This window comes from Artibeus jamaicensis, unplaced genomic scaffold (genome assembly GCF_021234435.1).
Source record: "Artibeus jamaicensis isolate MK-2021 breed Jamaican fruit bat unplaced genomic scaffold, CSHL_Jam_final scaffold_916, whole genome shotgun sequence".
Lineage (NCBI taxonomy): Eukaryota > Metazoa > Chordata > Mammalia > Chiroptera > Phyllostomidae > Artibeus > Artibeus jamaicensis.
In genome coordinates, this window is record NW_026522059.1 from 49,628,425 (window position 1) to 49,654,051 (window position 25,627).

Here is a 25,627-nt window from a genome sequence, read left to right on the forward strand (position 1 = left end):
AACATTATGCAATCAAGAGATGCAGTAAACACAGGATGCATGAAATTGCTACCAGCATAACACAACATAAACTTTTATAGTGAACTTCTTTTTTTAAATAGCTAGAAAAAGTATGCTCTAAAACAATGACTAAAAGTATAGCCTATCACACACATAAACAAGTGGCATAGTTGTTTGTTATTGTTATCAAGTATATATACTGTACATAACTGTATGTGCTATATTTTTATATAACTGGCAGCTCATCAGGTTTGTTCACAACAGCATTGCCACAAACACATGAGTAATGCATTACACTATGACCTTATGATGTCACTAAGGGATAAGAATTTTTGGCTCTATTACACTGTTATGGAACCACCATCATATATGTGGTATCTTGTTGACTGAAATGTTATTACATAGCAAACAACTGGATATTAAATCGCATTTTCTGCAAATTATTTTGCCTGAAATCAACATTCAAATCTATAGAAACAGCAGGAGTCATTTAGTTATATTGGAATTTATTTTCAAAGAGCTCAAATTTTATTACTATTTTTAAAATAATTTTGTCACAGAACATTTATTTCATCAATTGAAATATCTCATGGAACTAAACATTAATAGAATTTACAAAAAAAGGTAAAGATCTGTATGTACACAAAATAATCACTTAATAAATATTTACATGACAAGGGAAGAATGGAGAATCACTAAAATGGTAAACTGGTGTAGTAGATGTGAGAATCCTTTCTTGAGAGATTTTTAATTAGTGATCATATGAACTTTTAAAGGGAAAATAATTGCACAAGTATTACTAAAATGTTAATTTTAGTTTTTAGTTTCTTACTATTTAAAAGACTCAGTAGGTCATGAACAGGGACCAACTATTAAGTTTACTTTTTTACTTCAAATCACTTTCATTAGCTCTCATGATGAAACAAAACACAGAAAACAATAAAGAGTACCCTAAATAATATAAATAAAATTTTAGTTCATCAGCTTGTATAAATACTGGTCAGCCACTCTAGTTCTTTACAGTCATGCATGCTCAGGTCATCTGCCTTTCTTCAGAGTTGACCATCACAGTACCTTTTCACTGCACATTGCCTATCTGTTTTCCATTGTCTTTCTTTTCAGTAATTATTTCCAATATTAGTTGCATAATCTTCTTTCACCCTCTTTTCTACCTTTTGTAGTAACATTCCTTTATGTTCATTTTTAAAGTCCTTGTTGACATAATAAACGACACCCAACTTTTTTGTCTGCATTTTAATAATTTCCCCTGATCCATACCTGAGATATAAGGAATCAGGAGGATTAGAGATCATACATTGATTGGCTTAGTATGACATGAGAATCAGTACAATGGTGGGCATCAGATGGATAAATGCAGAAAAGCCTCTATCTCTTCTACCTTCCTTCCTTTCATGTTTACTAGGTTGATGCTGATGTTGATGGCTATAACCAGATCACACACTTGAAAATGAACATAGACTACCTGAAGGAAATCCACCACTAAAGAATATATTCTAAAAGTCTTCTGATGTTTTATTAGCTTCATACGCTCTATGGAAATTAAATATACCACTGTTTCGGTTATTGCTTGTGTTACTGGACTAAAGGGGTCCATTTGTCTGTGGGCATCAGAGCCCAATAAGACACTAAATAGGAGATTCCAGCAAAGAGAGTAAGGTTTCAAGAGGCTATTATCACTCCATTTTATGTTGCTGCCCCCTTTGATGAATATTAATTGGCCATAGAGATTTGGGTTTATTTCTGGGATCTCTGTTCTGTTCCATTGGTCTATGTGCCTGTTTTTATGCCAGTACCAAGTTGTTTTGGTTACAGCAGCCTTGTAATACAATTTGATATCAGGTATTGTGATCCCTCCTATTTTGTTCTTCTTTCTCAAAATTGTGTCTGTTATTCGGGGTTGTTTATGGTTCCACATAAATTTTTGAAGTATTTGTTCTATGTCTGTGAAAAATGTCATTGGTACTTTAATAGGTATTGCATTGAATCTGTAAATTTCTTTGGGTAGTACGGACATTTTGATGATGTTAATTCTTCCAATCCATGAACAAGGTATATGTTTCCATTTGTTTGTGTTTTCCTCGATTTCTTTCTTCAGTGTTGTGTTGTTTTCTGCATACTGGTCTTTTACGTACCTGGTAAAGTTTATTTCTAGGTATTTCATTTTTTCTTTTTGCTATATCAAATGGGATTTTTTCTTGATTTCTGCTTCTGCTGTTTCATTGTTGGTATACAAAAATGCCTTTGATTTCTGGATATTGACTTTGTATCCTGCTGTTTTACCAAATTCATTTATTAGGTTGAGCAGTTTTGGGGTAGAGTCTATAGGATTCTCCACGTACACTATCATGTCATCTGCAAACAATGACAGTTTTGTTTCCTTCTTTCTGATTTGGATGCCTTTTATTTACTTTTCTTGTCTGATTGCTGTGGCTAAAACTTCCAATACTATATGGGAAAACATATTTGCCAATGATACCTCAGACAAGGGTTTAATCTCAAAATATACAAAGAACTTACATGACTCCACTCCAAGAAGACAAGCAAACCAATTAAAAAGTGAGCAAATGACTTGAAGAGAGATTTCTCCGAGGAGGACAAACAGAAGGTCCAGAGACATATGAAAAGATGCTCAATATCACTAGCTATCAGAGAGATGCAAACTAAAACCACAATGAGATACCACTTTACACTGGTTAGAATGACCATCATAAAAAAAGCAACAAACAACAAGTGTTGGAGAGGGTGTGGAGAAGAGGGGACCCTCATCCATTTTTGGTGGGATTGCAGACTGGTACAACCACTGTGGAAAACAATATGGAATTTACTCAGAAAACTAAAAATGGATCTGCCTTTTGACCCAGCAATTCCACTGCCGGCATTATATCCTAACAACCCTAAAGCACTAATCCAAAAGAACCTATGCACCCCAATGTTCATAGCAGCACAATTTGCAATAGCCAAAACCTGGAAGCAACCTATGTGCCCGCCAGTAAATGAATGGATCAAAATATTATGGTACATATACACAAGGAATTCTACGCAGCAGAAAGAAAGAAGGAGCTACTACCCTTTGCAACAGCATGGATGGAACTGGAAAGCATTACGCTGAGCAAAATAAGCCAGGTGCTGAAAGACAAATACCATATGATCTCACCTTTAACAGGAAGCTAGCAACAAAACAAACAAGCAAGCAAAATAAAAACAGAAGCACTGAAATAGGGAATGGGGGGACAGTGACCAGAGGGGAGAGGGGAGGGAATTTCAGGGGGAAAAGGGGAAGGAATTACAAGAACTAGTATAAAGGACACATGGACAGCAACCAAGGAGGGAGGTGGGGAGCACTGGGGCGGTGGGCTGGGATGAGAGTAAAATACAGAAAACTGTACCTGAACAATAATTAAATTAAACAAAATTAAAAAGTAATGGTTCATGTTTAGGAAAAGGCACACTCCCAGAAACAGATTAGCTTATGCTCAAAGACCTGGCTACCTGATGACTTCCAAGGCATGGGTTGCATAAAGGGAAAAATCATTAATCATGATTGATGACTAAGAGAGTTAGGGTCATGGTCTCTATTGATTGGTCAGTGCTAGGTTAGGGAGAAGTTGGTCATTACATCTGGTCCAGATGTCAGCCATGGCATTTCTTCATCTGCTTTTGATACTTTTCTGGGCTAAAGCTGGAACACAACTGAAGCCTAGATATTACCTCTAATTTGACTGAAACTTTGTCTCTGGGGTAAACGGACCCAAAATTTTGTTCCTAGGATTATTTGATGAGGGTTAGAACCTCATTGTTCTGAAGGTTTAATGATTAATGGAGTGCTCTGCAAGGTAGAAGGTGGCAGGTGAGTCAGAGTGCTGATGAGGCTAGTTTGAATGAAAAGGAAAGAAAAGAGAAAAAGCCATATTAAAGAAATAAGGTTCTACGTGGTTACCCATGCTTTTTAAATTTTTTATTGTATTTTCCATTACCATTTAGTCCCCTTCAACCCTCCTTCCCCCAACTATTACCACACTGTTGTCCTTGTCCATGATTCCTTCTCCCTTTCTGCCCTAACCCTTCCCCTCAATTCCTTAGCTGCCATCCTGCTCTGTCTATGAGTCTGTCTCTATTTTACTTGTTAGTTCAGTTTGTTCATTAGATTCCACATATGAGTGAAATAATTTGTCTTTCTCTTACTGGCTTATTTCACTTAGAATAATGTTCTTCAGGTCCACCCATACTGTTGCAAAGGGTAAAATTCTCTTCTTTTTTTGTAGCCAAGTAGTATTCCATTGTATAAATGGCTCATAATTGTTTTATGCATTCACCTACTCATGGACACTTGGGCTGTCCCATATCTTGGTGATTGTAAATAATGCTGCAATGAACATAGGGGTGTTCAAGTTCTTTTGAATTAGTGTTTTGGGTTCCTGCAGATATATTCCTGGAAGTGGGATCTCTGGGTCAAAAGGTAGATCCATTTTTAATGTTTTGAAGTATCTCCATACTGCTTTCCACAGTTACTGCACCAGTCTGCATTCCCAACAGTGCCAAATGGTTCTTCTTTCTCCACATGCACACCAGCATTGGTTGTTTGTTGATTTATTGATGATGCCATTCTGACAGGTGTGAGGTGATATCTCATTGTGGTTTTAATTTGCATTTCTCTGATGATTAGTGATGTTGAGCATGTTTTCCTATGTCTACTGGCCATCTGTATGTCCTCTTTGGAGAAGTGTCTATTCAGTCCCTGTTTTATTTTTAAATTGGGTTGTTTGTTTTTTGGTGTTGACTTTGTAAGTTCTTTATAAATTTGGGATATTAACCCCTTAACAAATATATGGGTGAATATGGTCTACCATTCTGTGGGTTGTCTTTTTATTTTGTTGATGTTTGCTGTGCAGAAACTTTTTAATTCAATTCTTCTTACACCACACACAAGAATAAATTCAAAATGGATTAAAGACTTAAATGTTAGACCTGAAACCATAAAACTTGTAGAAGAAAACATAGGCAGAAAATCTCACCCATCACTTGTAGTAATATTTTACTGGACATATTTCCTCAGGCAAGGGACATAAAAGAAAAAATAAACAAATGGAACTACGTGAAACCCATGCTTATTCTGCATTGCCTGTGAGATCATACTGTTTTTTTTTTTTTTTACTGCTTAAAACAGCATAAGCATTTCTAATCTATTTAAAAGCATTTGTTGCTCCAGGAGCATGGTTTTGTCTGGATTAAACTCCAATTGAGATTTCTGTAAGCTTTTTTCGAATCTTCATCATCAATATCTTTGCTAATTTCAAGTACTTCACAGTGACTTTTACAATTGTTTATGCTGCAGTCCAGCTCCTTCATCTTTGGGGTAGCCTTTCCATTTTCCCCACCACCAGTTGTACTCTCCTTTGTGCAGTTGGACTTGCTTTGAGCACCACTGCCTGATAGCACTGCCTAAATAGCAATTAGAGCTATTTACAGCTGTGCTTCATTTTTCTAATTATTTCCAATAGTACTCTGGGTCACAGTATCTAGTTTTATTATTTTAAAAATGAAATTTGCAAGGTTTTCCCTGTGAATAATCACCAAAACTGGTGCAGTGCACCAGGGCAGTGGGTAGAGCTTTCGCGCTTTCTGCAGGAAGCTGGCCTTCTCCTTGGTGCTGGCATTCAGGGTCTCTAGGGCAATCTCGGCAGAGTTCTCTCATCCTAGTTCCCCGCCATGGCTTGCATCTCCCTTACCATTATTGTTCATTACCAGAGAAGTGCTGAAAGGAAGTGCTCAATACACAGTCTTCATAGATCCATGTAACAAAGTGATGTGAAGAAGAAAATCTATTGAAAGTCCTCACAGAGGACCATTTCAGAAATGGACCAGGAATACAGCCACGTTGATGTTTCTCCCCGAGACCAGCACCACTGCCTCACTCTGAATTCTGCTTTTCTGAAACATTGTTCTCTTTTCAGTCATTCTCCAGTTCTCGCCCAATAGAGAGTGAAGATTGAATGATGTTTAAAAAGCACTCAGATACAGAAAATGAAGGTTGTTCTACCATACATTCAACAGAAAACCACTGAAGAATATTAATACTATATTTTTAGATATAAAAGTGTGTTGTATTTGAAGCATTTACATGATGTGTGTTTAAAAATGATGTGTGTTTATCTCTATATTTTTGTTTACTCTTCGTAAATTATTTATAATCAAAATTTCTATTTTGAGATAACTGTCTTTTGCTATGTTGTTGTAAGATATAGTACTCAAAAGTAACATTGCATATATAAATAATCTGTTCCTTTATTTTTTGCTGATTACTCTCCCATGATATGAATACACTGAAGTTTATTTAATCATTTGTTGTTCTCTAGGTTGTTTCCAGTTTTTGTCTATTACAAATGAAGCATCTATAATGTAAGGTTTTGTATCTCTGGAATAAATGGCCAGGAGCACCACTGTTGGTTACAAAATGTCTTCCAAAGTGGCTTTACCATTTTATACTCTTTGACAATGTATGAGTTATCCTATCTTCTCAAATTTTCACTGACATTTGTTTTTGTCACTATTTGTTTTAAACATTTTGGTATGTATATAATGATACATCATAATTTTTTTATTATTTTTTATCTTAACCTGAGGACATTTTTCATTGTTTTAAAATAGAGTGGAAGGGAGAGAAAAAGAGAGAGAGAAAAAAAACCCATCAATGTGAAGGAGATATATTGGTTGGTTGCCTTCTCTGGTATGCATCCTGACCAACAAACATGCCCCCAACATGAATTAAACCCACAGCCTGGGTATGTGCCCTGAGTGGGAATCAAGCCCATGACCTATTGGTCTATAGGATGAAACTCCAACCAACTGAGCCACGCCAGCTAAAGCTGACATGATTTTAATTTGCATTTCCTAAAGGCAAATAAAGTTGATCATATTTTCATGTTCTAATATTCCATCTCTATATGTTCTTTAGTAAAATGTATTTTGCCATTTTTTTCTGATTCTGTTCCTTTTTCTACTGTTGAATTTTGGAAGATAATAGTGTATTTGATATATTAGTCCTCTGTTATATATGTTGTTGGAAAATATTTTCTCCAAGTCTGGAACTCATTTTTTTTCTTTACAGGTGTTTTCACAGACCAAAAGTTTTAAATATTGTCAAATTCTAATTTACTAACATTTTCTTTTATGGATTGTGCTAATGGTGAAAAGTCTAAGAATTTTTTGTCTAGCCTTAATTCCTGAAGAGTTTTTCTTATTTTTCTATAAGTTTCATAATTCTATACTTTATACTTAAATACTTCATTCATTTTGATTTAGTTTTTATATATGGTATTAAGCATAGGTCAAGGTTTATTTTCTTGTTTATGAATGCCATGTGTTGGAAAAGCTATTCATCCTCAATTTAACTATTTGGCAAATTTGTGAAAATGGAGTTGAGCTTATTTTTACATGTATTTCGTTTGCATTTTCTGTTCTATTCCATGCATTTTTGTGTCTTCCCTGGCACCAGAACATACAGTTCAAATTACTGTAGATGTCTTGATTTAGGGTAGACTGATACTTCCACATTTATTTTCTTATTTTTCAGGATGGTCTTAGGTATTATATTTATTCTGTTTTTTATATTAGAATAATTTTATGTATTCCATCTTTTTATTTTAGAATAATTTTGTGTTTCTACAAAAAATCTTGTGGAAATTTTAATAGGAATTGGGCAAAATCTATATATCAATTTAGGAAAAAAATGACAATTTTATATTGCTTTATCTTACAATCTATGAACCAGTTTGTCTCATCATTTCTTTACACCACACTTAATTGGTTTAATAAGTGTTTTACCCTTATAAGTCCAGTACATATCACATTAAAACTACACTTATTTTACTTTACTACTAATTGTACATGGTATTACATTTTAATTTTTCTATCTACGTGTTCATTTATAGTACACAGATATATAGAGGTAGATTTGATTTTTGTATGTTTACTAGTATCCTGAGATATTGTTGAGCAGGCTTATTGTTCTAGGAGATTTTACATTCTATATATTCTTTTGGACTTTCTATATGAGCTATCATGTCTTCTGAAATAGTAGCATCACTGTTTCTTTTTTTCTAAATTATATGATTATGCCTTTTTCTTGCCTCATTACACTAACTAGAGCTTTTAGTACTATGTTGAATAAAAGTAGTGAAAGTGGACATCCTTTCCTTGTTTTTGATCCTAGAGGGATGCAGTTAATCTTTTACCAGTAGGCATAAGATGAACTGTATTTACAAAAAATATTTCCCTTATAAAATTTAGGATGTGCCCTTATATTTCTATTTCACAATATTAAAAGAAAACATCAGTAATGTTTAATTTCATCAAATGCTTCTTATCACCAGTTTGGAGATATGACTCCGTTTGAAAGAAGTTCTACTGTTGTTAAAATGCCATCAAACAGCATCACAAGCTATAGAGAAACTGTTCATGAAAGGAAGAGTCAATCAATGTGACAAACTTATTGCTGTCTTATTTTAAGAAATTGCTACGAAGAACCTGATCAGGCAGAAGCCATCTACACCCCACAGAAAAAACAAGACTCCACCAGAAAAAAAGATTACAAATCACTGAAGGCTCAGATGAAGGTAAGGTTGTTTCTTGTTTGTTTGTTTTTCTTTCTTTTTTTTTTGCTATAAAGTTTTCTTTTCATTATGCCATGTACTTTTTTTTTTAACACATAATGCTATTGTACACTAATAGACTATACTACAGTATAGTGTATATATGCACTGGGAAACCAAAAATTTGTATGACTAGCCTTATGATGATACTTAGTTTTTCTATGATTGTCTAGAATGGAAACCTCACTATATTTGAGAAAAATCTGTATTAGTTCTTTTGCTGTTTCCTCTAAATCCCATAAGATTTTCTCATTCTTCTTAAAAAATCTTTTTTTTCTGCTTTTACTGTACAATTTTAAATGACTGCTCTATAGTTCACAGTGTCTTTCTTCTGCTTGGTCAAGTGAGCTGTTTGTTCATCATTCATTGTATTTCTTAGCTTCAGAATTCAGTGTGTTACTTTTTTATAGTTTCTATTTCTGTGTGGAAACTCTTATTTTGTTTATATATTATTTACCCAATTTTATCTAGTTGCCTACTTGTGTACTTTTTTTTTTACCATGCTGAGCTGTCTTAAAATAATTATTTTTAATGTTTTGTCAGGAAATTAATAAATCCCCATTTTTGGTCAGATACAAGAAATGTATTTTGTTTTGTTGGAAGTATTATGATTCACTGCTTTTTAGCATTCCTTCAAGTTATGCATTGTTACCTTCTCAATTAGGGACATAAGCATCTTCTCTGGGCTTCACTAACTGGTTTTGAGAGAGAAATGCCTTCACTATTACTTGCTAGAGATTCTGAGGCTCTCTCAGAACTTTTCAATGGATGTGCCCTGTCTACACTTCTTGTTCCTTCTTAAGGGGAAATTCTTTTTTTAATCTTCCTTTTAAAAATATTTCATCTATTCATTTTTAGAGAGAGGGGAAGAGAAGAAGAGAGGGAGAGAAATATTAATGTGTGCTTGCTTCTCAAGTACTCTTTACTGGGAACCTGGCCCACAACTCAGGAATGTGTCCTGACTGGGAATTGAACTGGCGACCCTTTAGTTCACAGCCTGTACTCAATCCACTGAGCTACACCAGCCAGAGCTTAAGGGGAAATTCTTGAAATTGTATACCTTTTCTTGATCCAACAAAACCAATCCATGTTCTAAAATCTTATAGTTTATTTATCCTAGGTTTGTGCCCTTAAATGTTCAAGCTTTGCCTCTCCTCCCAATCCAACAGTCCAGCTTTCTGTGTACACTCAAGTGTTGTCTGCATGATCTCTCACTTACTGTCTACAGGGGCATGCAAAGGCATTTGACCACAGGTGTGGGCAGCTATTCAGAGTGCTTAAGGTGCCTATGGACCAGCTGGGGAGTTTTGCAACTGAAATATCCCAAACAGCTCATGGGTGGGCTCTCTGTTGTGGTCCACAAAGCCTTTAGTGTAATACCTGGCCCTTTGATGAATCCTCAGCCTTTGCTATTACAAAACTTGACCTCCATTCCCTGTTCCCAGGCTATCCCCACCCTTAGCCAGCCTGATAAGTTTAGTATTCTGAGTAGGATGGGAAAAAATGGACTTCTTGATCACTACCCCATGTGGCTGGGAATGTTGGGCACTCAATCACTATGTTCTCATTTTCTGCATGTACATTTATAGGTCAAGGGGTCTTTCTGGGAACCAAGCTATGCTACCTTTGGGGAGGGGTGATATGGGTAGTAAAAAATGTTCTTCTACCCTTTTCAATTTATCTCAGATTTTTTTTTCATTTTCAAAACAACATCAAAAAGTGAGTGTATATAACCATACTCAGAACATAGCCAATTAAATAGGTGAGTGGAGCAATTAAATTGGCTACAGAAAAATTAGTTTGCCATGTAAGTATTAGAACAAGGGGCTCCATGATCATCTGGCATCCATCCACTCAATGTTGTACCTATGGTTAGAAATGTACATGATGGGAACTCCAAGGATCTTCCTGATTCTTTGCTTATGGTGCCAGTCAACTGTGGCCATGATGTAACACTTGTGCTGGGTTACTCTCTGCACTAAGCAGTCATCTGGATAGGTTTTTTTGTGTGTCCATAGTAATTGTTCAAATCTTGGATCTTAGGTGATCCTTAGAGTCACTTGTTACTTCTGCCTTGGATACTTTTTTAATGGTGTGCAGGAACTTTTCCACTTGACTCCCAGATGTTAGTGGGATGATGGTATAAAACTTTTATTCTGCCATCTTATTTATATCACCACTAAAAATTGAGAATACAATTTTTTCATTTTACTGAAATAAATTTAAATTCACATGCAGCTATAAGAAACAGTAGAAGGATTTCCTCAGTTCCTTCAAACTGTGTATATTTCAGCAAATTTGGGGTTTTTCACCATTATTACTTCAAATGTCCTTTCAGCCCCACTTTCTCTTTTTCCTTGAGAGTGTGATGATTTGGATATTGAATCTTTTGTTATTATCCACAGGACCTTAAGACAGCTCATCTATTTTTTTCTCTCCCTACTGTTGTGCATGTTTCCATTGTTTTAGCTTTAAGTTCACTAATTGTTTTTCCTGTTGCCTCTATTTTCTGTTGAGCCCATGTGACTTTTTTGTTTTTGTCTTTATATTTTATGTTTCCGTTCCTTCTTTCCTCTCTTTTGTACTCTTTCTCTAGCTTTCCTGACCCTGCACTCTCCTGCCATTCCCTTGCTTTTCCTTCCCTTCTTTCCTTTCTCATCTCCTCCTTTGCTCCTCCCTTTTCTTGCTTTCTCCTCTCCTTCATTACTCCCTCTATCTCACTTTGCTGTTAACTCCCCTCCCTTCCCCTCCCCTTCCCTTTCCTTTTTTTCCCTTCCCTTTCTCTAGCCTATTTGATCCTTCTCTGAAACTTCTTTGCTGGCTCCTACCTACCCTCCTACCTTCTAAGCCCTGCACCGCCTTTGATATTAGTCCTTGACTCTCTCTTCTGTTACATACTCATTTCAAAGTATACTAATGCAGTCTCATGGCTTGAAATGTCTCCTACACATTGATGATTTCCATATTTGTATCTCCATTGTGGACCTCATCCTTGACCTCTAGGCTGCTTTATCTAACTGCCTTATTGACAACTTCACTTGCATTTCCTGTAGGCATTGCAAACTTAACTTGCATGTGCACACCTCAGAATCTGATACTTCTTCTCATGTCTCCATTTCTCACATTCCTCTCTATCACAGTATATTGGAAATTCCATCCTACTGCTCTGACACAAGAAACTAACATTTTCTACTAAATTACTGCAACAAGCCTCTAAAAGCCCTTCCTTCCTCTAAACCAAGGTGATCTTAGTAAGCTGGAAATCAGATTAAAATCTTGTAGTGATTTCTGCCTCACTCAGAGGAACCATGAGAACTTTATCTAGTTTGCAAAACTCAGAACCTTACGACTACACTCTTCATTCCTTGTCTCCACTCACTATACCCCTCTGTCTCTTCTCGGTACACACTCTACTTACCCACTGACGTGCTGTTTCTTAAAAATGATGCAACCCCTGGCCTCAGGGCTCTTGCACATGCTATTCCTTCTGCAGAATCCCAAGAATTCTCTTTTTCCTTCAATGTCCATACAGCTGATGCACACAGACCAGACATTTCCTTTTCATCCCCTCAGTTAGTTGGCTTCTTTTTATGTACAGGAAATACAGTTCAGTTAAATAACAATTTCACATTCACAAGGTGTTCTCTTTTAGCCTCAATTAAAAATTCTTTGGAGCAGAGAATGTCATTGGATTATGTAGAATTAAGTATTTATTACTGGTTCAATCAGCTTTAAAAGTGGGTGTGGAATCAAAAATTACATCCAAGCCACTGTGTCCAGTCACAGAGGAGGGGAAGCAGGCCACCATCCCTGAGCAGATTCCCCTCAGTAGCTCAGGAATCCATATTGGTTTGTTTTTATTACAATCATGCATGCTGATAGTGAAATTTCCAACAGTTCAGAAGTTGACGTGATGAAAAACACATGACCTTTCTGTCACAGTAGATAGCTATTTAAATATTCATGAAAAAGAAAAGAGCCAGATATCTAATTAAACTAGATTAACTAAGAAGAGGCAGCTTAAGAGACACCCCAAGGGACAGCCACATCCTCCCCAAAGAGACGACCCCCAAGCAGGCAGAAAAGGCTGGCTTTACCCTGGGAAGAATGATCCAGAGAGGGGAAAGTTCCTCTGCTGAGGCATGTGCAGTAGAAACCAGACATTGAGACAAATGAATCAAGAGCAATGAGAGTAAATGGTGACCATAAAAAGGATGAGTCTAGCCTGGGAAAAGCATGAAGAATTGGGTAAGATAAGGGCACAGACCACAGAATATCCAGAAAGGGATAGAAAAGAGTAGGACCCAGCACAAACTCATGGAAAATCAGGAAAAAGAATGGTAGTTTGAAACAAAGCTTATCCCTTCCCTAACCCAAGGAAATATCATCAAAGCTTAACAAAGGCCCAAGACATCTGCACAGCATTTTCTCTCCATTGCAGCCATGCAGGCCTGAGTGTGGCAGTTGTGGGGGCTGAAGTGCAGCCAAAAGTGGGCTGGAGGGGAACATCGGCTAAGCCAGGCTATTGAAGCTTCAGATGCTTATGCTGGAGAAACAGCAAAGCATCTCTGATCGCTGGCTTTTCTGCCGGGCTTAATGAGGACCAGTATAGGCTGCAGCCCTAGAGAATGGACTTCTTCCCCAGGAAGACAGAGCTGAGCCACATTGTCCTGGATGAGGCAGTGCGGAAGCCTGTCCAGGGGCATCTTATTCCCTACACACCCCTCCAATAAATAAAGCTTGACACTATTACTCAAATACTCCTACATGCATAAGTCCACAAAATGCTTTTCCTGTTACTTTGCAGGAACATATTCCCAGAGTCATCCAGCAGACCTTTGGTCCCAGTCCACCTCTGAAAACATTTTTACACCTGAGCTGACCTTTGGCACCACTTAGAAGTCTGGAGCCCGGGCCACAGGCCTGCCCATGCTCCAAGCCCAGCATGCACATGAAGAACACAGTTTAGCACTTTATTTTTTGTCTCCAAAGTATATTTTGTTGGCCAAAAAGTTTGTTTTTTCCTGTAAGATTGCTCTAGTAGTGCTTAGTTGTCTTTAACTTCATTGGAAACAATTTTGTTAGACTGCATTGTGGCAGTTGTATCAGTACGCATTAAAAACTTATCAAAATTGGTGAATTTTTGTGTAGCCATTTTAATACTGAAAATGGAAGAAACATTTTCAGCATACTAAGCTTTATTATTTCAAGAAAGGTAAGGACACAACTGAAATAAAACAGAGATTTGGGCAGTGTATGGGAGAAGATGCTGTGACTGATTGAACATGTCAAAATTTGTTTGTGAAGTTTACGCTGGAGATTTCTCACTGGACGATGCTCCATGGTTGACTAGACCAGTTGAAGTTGATACTGATCAAGTCAAGGCATTAATTGAAATAATCAACATTATACCACATGGGAGATAGCCAATGTACTCAAAATGTCCAAATCAATAAAATTACTGGTGAAATGAAAAATGTGTCTTTATTTTATGGAAAAACTAAATGGAGTTTTTGGCCAACCAAGTATTTTGGAACTCTCTCATTGCAGTAGACATGAAATATAATTCAATTTATGCTTATATCACAATTTACTAATCTAGTTACTCAGTGAGAGACATAGGGTAGATATTTCTTGTTTTCATTATTTATTAATTTTGCTGCGTACATGTGATTTCATCAATCTTGTAATTTCCTGAGCTTCAATTTGCTGAATCAAAAATATACACATTTAAATATTTTGTGGTTATTGTTACATTTCCCTCTAAGAGAAAGTGTATTGTTTCTACTTCTGTTAATACAGTATAATATTAAACTTTTATAGATTTGCTAATCTAAGACTACAAAATTTTCACTTAAAAATAATGTGAATGTCCTTAATGAGAAATGAGCTTTAGCTCATTTTATTTTTAAACACAGTTATACTTTTGTTAGTGAGAATTATAGACAATATACATTGATATTGAAAGTATCTAATTAGAGTTTTCATGCACCACAGTAAAATGTTTAATTCTTTTAAAATATAAGTTGAAATTATAACTGGCAGCTGAGATATAAAAAGTAAATTAGCTATGTACAAAAATACTCTCTCAACTTCTTAAAAGTTAGGAGTAATATTTTTAAAGAACAATTTTTAAGGTCTTAGTCTCTTTAAATATTCAAACAGAGGTGTTTGGTCTAATGCCTTCTTTTTTTATCCATTTATCTTGACTGGACAGAGACATCAAGGATTAAGACAATGTATTTTTGTTGATAATTTTTTTAGCACATACAAAATATTTTTAGTAGTTAAAAGCTCTTCAAGTTTTCCCCTTTACCTTTACATACTCATTTCTCCACAACTTAATAAAAGTTTCAATTGGTGATTTTTAAAATTAAGGTAACTGGTATAACATTGCCTAATAATATTATATAATTTTCAGGTTTATATTATTATAATTTGACATGGGGACTCTATTGCATCACCATATATTTACCCCCATTCTCCACTCTGCCCTCCTCTCACCTCCTTCCCCTCTGGTGACCACCGTTGTCTGCATGTGTGAGTTTGTTTTGTTTGTTTTGTTAGTTTGTTACTTTTTATTTTATATTTCACTACTGAATGGAATCATACAGTTTTTGTCATTTTCCATCTGACTTATTGCACTTAGCATGATATACTCAAGACTACAAGTACTGATTATTTTTGGAAAATGAACATTTCAAAAAATCTAACTGGGAAGTTTAAATGCAGATAATGAAACAGAGACTTAAAAATATTTTACAAAATACATATACTCAAATAAAATAGTTCATATTGAAATTAGACACGTTAAATATGCCATGAATTGCCAAAATTAAGTAATCATTTATTCCACAATTCATTTTAAATTATATAAATTGGTGAAGAGGTGAGGGGATTGAGAAGTACAAATAAGTAGCTACAGAATAGCCATGGGGATGTAGAGTACAAGAAAGGAAATGGAGTAGCCGAAGAATGTGTACACACGACCATGGACATGAACAATGGTGGGGGGATTTCTTGAGGGAGCGGGGGTTTTTGGATGGAGGGGGACAAAGGGGGATAATTGGGACAACTGTAATAGCATGATAATAAAATATAATTTAAAAAGTAAGAAAATTATATAACAATAGGAAATGGTTTAAACATTTACAGAGTCTTTTTTAACTGATTTAAATATATATTATATCTCTCAGGAAATATTTAATCATTTTATTTAAGACAGGTAGCTTTCCTCTTTTATGTGTCAAATAAATTCTCAAAAGCCAGAACTCCTCAATGACATGTAGGTTACAGATTATATAAGAAAAAATTACAGACATTGTGGATTAAGGGACTCAAAGTCCTGCTGAGAGCTGACAGGTTTTAAGAGAGTTATGAGGTCTATTCCCTTCTCCTTCTCTCTGGTTTTATGGGAAAGTAGCCAGGGGGTTGTTTCAGCTTAGGGCTCAGGAGGTGAAACATTACTTAGGTCCTGATGTTATTTCTGCCTTGCTAGAGGTCTGGGCTTTGTGATCATTAGTCAAGGTCAGAATACTGTCTTCTGCTGCCTTGGTTGCTGATTATGATAGGGAAAGGCTAGATCTCCGAGGTGTGTATGTATAGAAAGGAAAAACATAATTTCTAGAGCTAGAATTTAAAACTAAATTTAATCAAAGTCCTAAAGACCCTAGATTTTATTACGAAAAAGTTTTAGGCCTGGGGCATGACTATCCACCATGACTAGTTAGAAATTTATGATCAGATCGTCCTATGAAGTTAATTGCCATAGAACTCCTCCCCATCTTTTTCTAAATTCATGATAGTGAGTTCTCTATTATTGTGTCTAATTCATGGCAAAATTTTTAAAACAGAAGCTATAAACTCTGTTTGTGCCTCTCTGTATGTTTATGTGTATCTATATAAGTACGTATATGCTATAAATGTGTGGTATTGTCTACCTTCAGATGGTATTACTAAAATTAATTTGTAGAAGACCTCTATTTAATTGGCTTGAAGAACATGAAGCACTTATATGAATTAAGCATTCATAAAATTCCTAGAAATAAAATAAATAATTAACCCAAGTGTTTTTCATGTTTATATGACTGACAATGTAAGAACATCCAAACCTGTAGAGAATTTTTTTTCAATATTTTATTTATCTTTAGAGGGGAAGGGAAGGAGAGAGGGAGAGAAACATCAATGTATGGTTGCCTTTCATGCATCCCCTGCTGGGAACTGGCCTGCAGGGAACTGGCCTGCAACCCCGGTATGTGCCCTGACTGGGAATGGAACCATGATTGTCTGGTTCACAGGCCCACACTCAATCCACTGAGCTATACCAGCCAGGGCGAGAATTTTTATTAAAAAAATTATTTGAACCAAACAGAAGATACACCTGGGAGCAAGGTCTCAAAAGACAGAGATAGATGCTTCAGAGAATAACAGTTTGCAGTTTCTTTTATGCTTTTGAGATTAAAGAAGGAACCTGAAGAAGTTATGTGAAGGTGACAGAAAGAAAGGCAGAGAGTGGGTTAAAAAATAGTTGAGATTGTGTGCTTCCTTTTTTAAATTTATTTCATTTTATTGTTGTTCCAGTACAGTGGGAGTGGCCATGCTTTAGAAGGATCGATCTACCAGGGTAGCCCTGTATTAGAAGGAGGGGTCTGAAAAGAGGCATTTCAAATATATGTTAACTTAGATGCACAGAAACAATGTACAGGACTTTCCTGACACAGATAAGCTTTTACAGAAGAAGTTATAAGCCTTTGGCATAAACCCCACCATGACCTTCCCAGTTAGGAATTTATGATCAGATCACTCTGTGAGGTTAACCTGCATAGAACCTACCTTTTATTCATCCACGTGATCTAGGATTAATCATTACTAAATAAATTCTAGTTTATATTTGTTGTTTTGATTAACATAGGCATGTCTTTAAAGATATCAGAATTAAATATAATGCTTTTATCCTATATAGATTTACTAGAAATGAAGTAAGTTCATGTTATTTTTTAACAAAATTGCCAGCAGAAAAGCAGTAGCTGTAGTTGATGGCTTTTTTTGTAATAGGACACAATTGGAAACTTTGGCTACATCACCAAGGCTTTGATAGAGATATGAAATTTGAGAGACAACGTAGGCTCAGACAGCTTTATGGAACTGCTGGAAACTTCGCTTGGTTTTCTGACCTCACAGGTACTTGCGTGTTCCATCTGAGATTCTTTATAAAACGTCTAGCAAAACAGTCTTAAAAATAGTTTATATGGTCAAGTATTATTCTTGCTACACTTATTTAAATAATCATACCAAGTTTAATGCAGACAAATTAGTTTTAGTATGATTATCTCTGGTAAAATATGGGATAATTATAGACAGAAAAAGTATGTTTGCACTTTTGAATATATTAAGTTCTAATCATGTTAATTATCTTTGAGGTTTTGTTATATACCTATAAACTGGGCTAGATGCTCAGTTCTAGTTTTCTCAAAATATCTGACTTCATTTCTCCTAGTGAAAATGTCCAATTTTCTCCCACTCTTCTAATTTGATGTCATTAAAAACAAAATTGCCCTTGAAAAGGGCTATACCATGTCCTAGTCAATACCCAGATGGCAGCCAAACTTCAGTAACTCGAACCTTGAATATTAAAAAAAAGGCTCAATCTGACATCTGCTTCTGTACAAATGCTAGAGACTTTCAAATTCAATTAAACAGGAAGAAAAAAGTAACTAGTATCAAGGTAAGGTGCTTATCCCAAGATACCACATCCATACCTCATACTTTAAACATGGAATCCCTTTTTTTTTTCTTCTTTTATTTCTGTTACTCTGGCATTGGTCTGGAAAGATAACACCATCATTCATACCTCCTAGGCCATTGCAAAAGGAGGTAAACTCTAAAATTTAGAGCATCTTATTATTTGAGGAATGAAGAAAATCTGACCCTTTGCTAGAGTGGGCAAATGCAACAGTCCCTGCAAATGAAAACGTTAACAGTGCCACCTGCATGGAAATTGTTTGTGTCTGACAGAACTTACCTTTGTCTGTAGTGGTTATCATTCTGCTTGGATCTATAAATGCCTAGATGGCTAGCAATGCCTCTTAGGTTATCTAATTTTGCCACTAACTGTTTTCAAACACACTCACTAATCAATCAGTGGGACAGTGGGACTGATCAGTGGGACACCTCACTGATCAATCAATCCCCTTAAATTTACATTGTTGAGTTAGAAAGTACCTATCAGGAGGCTTTCATGATTCAGGATTTATTTCCTTTGGCAGGTTTCTACTTTCCTGGTTAGAAGTAAAATACAAATGAGGCTATAACCTGGAACTTTTCCTGTACTCTTAAAAATGTTGCAGAATTTGATGCTAAAGCAATAGCTATACAACAAAAACTCTTAGTCTTGCTGCTCATAGTCTCAGCAGTTCTGGGCATGGTCTCAGTCACACGGAAAATACAGCAGGCTGAAGGAGGCTGGTGCTCAGTGACGGACCTTGCAAACACTATCTTCTCAAGCTCAGTCTCAGAAAACAGCCGGCCACAGTTTTCCTTCAAATGGGAAGGATTGACGTTTAGTTTTCTTGTGCTGCCACAGGGTCATCGTTGTCATATCTGGTCAGAAGGAGTTTGGACACGAGGCAGATTTCACATGTAATAGTACTTTATATCAAAGGCATTATGATAATATTGGAAACTGAAAGTCAGGTTAGCACTGATTTGAATGCAATGGTAACACACATAATCAACCAGGGCTAACGAATAAATCTGGTAAATACCCAATGGCCTGGCCAGACAATAAAGCAGTAAAGTTCTTAGGAATAACTTGGGCAGGAGCCACTACAAGTGACTAAAAATAAACTGCTGTCACTATCAACCCATAGGACCAAAGAAAAAAAAACTCAGCATTTGGTTGGTTACTTGGATTTTGGAAAATATGAATTCTACACTTGAGAACATTGCTAACACCTACCTAAGATTACCTGAAGAAAAGCTGTATTTTAGTGTGAACCAGGGCAAAAGCAGACCACATTGGAGTTACCAAAAGTGGTAGCACTCTCAGGAACTTTGGGCCCTTACAATCCCCACTCACATGTGGTTTTGGAAATGTCTGTTGCCTGCACTCATGTAGACTGGTGCTTATGGCAAAAGCCATCAGTGCCTCCCAGCAGCAACCACTGGGGTTTTGGATCAGAAGATTTCCAGGTGATGCTGCCCTTGTGTACATTATTTAAGAGACCATTAGTCTGCTATTGAGAATTAATTCAGACTGTCTCGATGACTGAAAGATGTAAAACAATTATAAAACCTGTGATACCCATAGAGTCTTGAATGTTTTCAAAGAAACAGAAAGTCTAAGAAGAATGGTAGTTCCTAATTAGTTCCATAATATAATTTAAATGGTTCACACAGGAGCATGCAAGGAACCCACCATATCCATGAGCAAGCAGCCTCTTTTCATTGAGGTCAGACTCTAGAGCCACCTGAGGAGCAGCCAGAACTGATTGCCACATGGACAGTGACCTATGAAAAGTTCTGAGTAGAACAACAAAGAGCTGCTTTGTTTACTGATGGCAGATCCAGGATAAATGACCAGTAACCTGTTTGGAAAACTGCTGCTTAAGGACCAGTGAGAGGATAAGCCATTTGTCTATTGAAAGCCCTAACTTAATCATAGGGGCCATTGCTGCCTGGAGCTGAGCAGGGAAAATCCGGACTGTCCTGCTAGACCAGATCAGGGACCAGCACTGTTCTCTCTACTGAAAGGCCTTTGAATATCTTGATGGCTGAAAATCCAAAAGTCCCCAAATGGGGACTGACTGACAGACAGCCACAGCTCTCAAGCTGTCAACTCACAAAATTTTTGTGGTGGGATGGGGGCCCCCTTCAAACTGGAGGCTAAGCAGAACATTGGAAACTGCTTCTAGGAGTCCCCTAGGGCTGGAGAACTTCCATGTTCTAAGGCCTCACACATGACACCTCTTGCAGATGCATGGATCTCCTAGGGCAGGGTGCTGGGGAGACAGTCACAGGTTGGTGTCTGGAGAGGCCACGTACTACAGCTCCATTTTGGGGGACAAGGCATATGCCCAATATAAAGCCCTAACCTACATATATGACAATTCTACCCTGAAGGCTGAGGTGGGAAAATATAGACTGACTTCCTCGGGTAAGCCCATATGGAAACCACCATGGTTTCCTTCGCTGAGAAACAGCTGGACCCCTTAGTGTTTAAAGAAGCCAGGGACATAATGAGAAAAGAAGTCCAAATAAGGACTGAGTGACCATCTCTGCTTAACAGCTACCGCCTCATAAAGATTTATGTGAGGGCTGGTGGCATCCTACACTCTGAGGGTTTTGCAGGTGTTGAGAACCACCCTGCAGAGCCTCCCTGGTTGGGACCCTGGATGCCCCAGGCCAGCAGACAGAACGCCTCTTACAACCGTGCAGGCCGCATAAGTTGGGGAAACCAAGAAACAGGCACAAGGCAAGTCTCTTACTTTTAGGCCTGGTTTTAGGATTTAGTTCTTAGCGTAACAAGGCATGTCTTCTTTAAAGACCTGATATACTCATATGCCGATTTCCCTAGTGAAGTCTGGGCTGGGAAAATGTGGACTGGCTTTTCAGGGCAAAGTACAGAGGGAATGGCCGTGAGTTCTCACAATGAGAGACACCTAAACCACTTGATGTCTGGAGAAGCTTGGATCCCATGAAGAAAGAAATCCAAATAAGGACTGAGTGAAATTAATGTATTATGGCTACTGCCTCATAAGAATTTTTGGGAGGGGTGGAGGTTTCTTATATGCTGGGAGTATTGCAAGCAGTTGAAAAATGTCCTAAGGAGCCTCCCAGACCTGGAATGCTTTTGCTTTTCCAGTTTGGTAGACAGAGCACCTATTGGCCATGTACAGGGCATATAGGTTTAGGGCACCAGGCTAGTGTCAGAGGAAACCTGGTACCAGTAGCTGGTTCTTGGAGGGATGAGCAATATACCCAATTAAAAGCCCTAATGTACCCATATGTGCCATTTCCCCTGAAGCCTGAGCTGAGAAAATCAGGACTACTTTACCTTGGCCAGCCCGGGCAGGGCCAGCCACTGTTTATTCCAATGAGAGATGTTTGTATAGCTTGATGTCTGGAAAGCCAGACATCAAGTCCAAATGAGGATTGATTGACTGTCACCGTATTCAAGCTGTTATGTCACAATGATTTTCTGAAGGAGGAGAGGCCCCTCCATGCTGGGTGCTAAGCTGGAAGGTAGGAACTTCTTCCAGAAGCTCAAAAGGCCTACAGAAACCCTGATGCCCCTCAGACATCAGACTTGTCACCTATTGCAAATGTCTGGGTTTTACAGCACAGGGACAACTGAAACTCAGCCACAGGCTGGCATCCGGAAAGGTCAAAGTGGGAGGCAGTTGTAACTCTTGATGGCTGGAGAAACCCAGGACCCTGTCAGTCGGCAACTTTAAAGAAGCTAACCATGGTAGCTATAAAGCTGCAGTCTCACAAAAATTTATGGAAAGGGTGGGGCATTCTACATGCCGGGGGTTCTGTAGGGATTGGAAGCTGCCCTGAAAAGCCTCCCAGGCCTGAATGGCCCTGAATCCCCTACACCAGTGGACAATGGACTGCCTGAGTGAGTGCGTGGGCCTCACAGACACAGTTCACCAAGAACCAGGCAAGAAGCTGGTGTCTAGAAGGCCAAGAATCAGCAAATCTGTTTTGAAGGACAAAACATCTACCTAATTAAAAGGACTCATCTACCCACATGTGGTTTTCCTCTACGAAAGCTAAGCTGAGAAAATATGGGCTGCCTTATCAGGTTGAGGATAGTCAGAGCCAGGCAACATCCCCTGCAGTGGGAGACCCCTGTACCTCTTGCTGGATGGAGAAGGCCAGGACCCCATCAAACAGTACGCCCAAACAACGACCATGGCATCTTTAAAGCTACTGCCTCAAAAGGATTGTGAAGAAGGGTGAGGGGGGTAACATTCTAAATGTGGGGTCTGGAGTCTGGGATCTGGACCCCACCCTGAGGAATCTCCCAGACTCACAGGGCTCCAGAATCTCCAGGCTGGCAGATGGGGTGCCTGTTGCACATGTGTGAGATGTACAGGCCTGGGCACTAGGAACTAGGTAGCAAGTAGATGTCAGAGAAGCCACATTTTAGAATTCAATTCTAGGAGTAACAAGACATATGTGTTATTAAAAGCACATACCTACGATATGAGCATTTTCTTCTAGAAGTCTAAGCTAGGGACACCTGGGAGAAGCTGGGATTAATTCAAGCCTGGAAGGGCTGGCCTAGGTTCCCTGCAATGAAAGACACCAGGACCTCTTTGTGGTTGGAGAAGCCCAGGATTCTGTGAGTTAGGAAGTTTAAATAAAGCCTGAGATATGGTCTTCTTTACAATTACTGCTTCACAAAGATTTTGGGAATGGTGGGGTATTTTATATGCTGGGAGTTGTGTAGAGGTTTGGGAACTGCTGTGAAAAGGCTCTGGACTTGGAGGGCTCCGGCTGCCCTAGACCACTAGACAGGGTGACCAATATGCACACACGGGCTGGGGAGGATCAGGGCACCAAGGATGGGGCACAGGGTTTCAGGATCTGGCTGTTAGAGGGACAATTCATATACCAAATTAAAAGCCCCGATCTACCCATGTGTGCTATTGCTGCTGAATGCTGAACGGGAAAAAACTGAACTATCTTACCAGAGCCAGCCTTGACTGGGCATCCAAGGTTCCCACCAAAGGGAGACCTGGATATCTGATACCTGTGGAAGCCATGAGACAGCAAGTTTAAATAAGGACTGACTGACTCACCAAGATTTCAGGAGGCATAGGGACATCCTACCAGCTGAGGGTGATGCAGGGAATTGGGAACCATCCTGCGGAGGCTCCCAGGCCTGGAAGACACTGGATTCCTCAGGCTGGCAGAGAGGGTGCCCATTGTGTAAGTTTGGGCTGAGCAGGTCTTGGACACCAAGGACCAGGGACCAGGCAGGTGTTAGACAGTTTGGTTTTAGGATTTGGTAAAAAAAAAAAAAAAAAAAAAAGGCATACATCTTATTAAATGTCCTAAACTAACCACATGTGTGATTCCCCTCTGAAGGCTGAGCTGGGAAATTCTGGACTGCCTTATCAGGGCCGGCCTGGCAAACTGGTCGCTGTTTCCCCCAGTGAGAGGTATCTGGTCGTGTTGATGGCTGCAAAGCCAAAAGCCCCATTAGGCAGCAAATCCAAATGAGGTCTGACTGGCTGTTACTGCCTTAGAGCTGCTACCTCACGACAATTTCCTGGACAGGTAGGGGCTCTCCTCTCTGGGGAGAGGGAATTGCCCCGAGAGCTCCCAAGTCCTGGAGAACCCCAGTGGCCCTAGACTGGCAGAGTAGACACCTATAGCTCATGAGTATTTTGTGCAGGTCCAGGACACAGGGTAACAGGCAGATGTTAGGGGAGGCCATGTCCTAGAAGCTGGCTCATGGACAGGCCTTTCCAGTCATTAAAGACATGCAGGCGTCTTTCACTGGAGAAAACCATAGCCAGCCCTCCTGGGCTTTCCCTAGCAAGCCAGTCCATGCTTTCAACTTCAGCCTTATGGGGGGAAATCCCACATGTGTGGTGAGGGTTTATAATTAGTCATATTCCTTCTCCTTTTCAACAGTCAGGTCCTGGGCACTGACTTCTCCTGACACTTGCCTGTTGCCTGGTCCCTTGTGCTTTGAACCTGTGCAGCCTTCACATGCTCAATAAGCATCTTGTTTTCAGCCTTGGCATCTGGGGGCCTCTAGGCTGCGGGGTGAGGGTATCCAAACCAACTGCATAGACTCCAATGCAGAGGGAGCTCCTACCCCTTCTGAAAGTCTTTGTGAAAGGAGTTTAAAAGAGGCAATACTCAGTCTTCATTTGAACTGGCTGCATAATGGGGTCCTGGGCTTCTTCTTTCAAGACGTCCTGGTGTAAGTAGAGGTTACCATGGTAACTGCAATTAACCCCTGATATTTATGACAATCTAGTTTGAATTGGTAGCAACATAACTTCAACACTATAACAAAATGCTGCTCCTGGACACCTATTCCTCTACTTTTTAATGTTGTCAAAACTGACATCTTTATTCATTATGTACCTAAAACATGTATTCATAATTCTTTATGAATATGAATATCACCGTAGGCTTGGTTCTTTTTTCTTGATTATTATACTCTGCAGACAGGATAATTTCAATGGGCCTACATCCAAATTTGCTGATTCTTTCTTCTGTCTGCTGCAGTCTGATGTGGAAGCCCTCTAATGAATATTTTATTTTAGTTATTATACTCTTCACCTCCAGAATTTCTATTTAGTTCCTTTTAATAATTTCTATCTATTTATTGATATAACTCTTTATTTCATTCTGTTCAGACATTATTTTCCTGGTTTCCTATTCAGATAGTTTATTTAAAGTCTCTGTAGTTATTCCAAAGTCTTTGCTTCCTCAAGGATGGCGTCTGTCAGTTTATTACTAGCTTATTTTCTGTGAATGGATCATATTTTCTTTTTTTGCATGCCTTGTAATTATTATGGTGATATGGACATTTGAATGTTATATATGGTAACTCTGATAATTAGATTAATTAGGTTCTCTCTCTTCCCCGCAGTTCAATTCTTTTTTATTTTTTAAAATAATTGGCTGCAGACTTCCGCTAAGATGGAGACGTAGGTGGAGGATCCACGTCGCCTCTGTGCACAACCAAATCTAAGAACAACTATTTTTAACAGCAGTCACAACCAAGCCACACGGAAAATCGACAATACGGAGTCCAAAGGACAACTAGATACTCGGCTGGACCGGTACGAGGAGCGAGGCCAGCAGCGGAGCAGGTTAGCAAGAAAAAATTCCCAGGGCGGTGCGCGGTGCGTGCAGGCAACCGAGGGCCCTGATCGCCAGCGAGCTGGCTGCCGGAGCACACAGGGAAGAGGCACGGTGGGTCG

The 25,627-nt window shown here is 38.4% G+C and overlaps 1 pseudogene; it reads right to left on the reverse strand.

Annotated features, from left to right (window-relative positions):
* Positions 1-980: 980 nt before the first annotated feature.
* LOC119062754 (dnaJ homolog subfamily B member 14-like) lies at positions 981-23,606 on the reverse strand (annotated as a pseudogene).
* Positions 23,607-25,627: the final 2,021 nt, after the last annotated feature.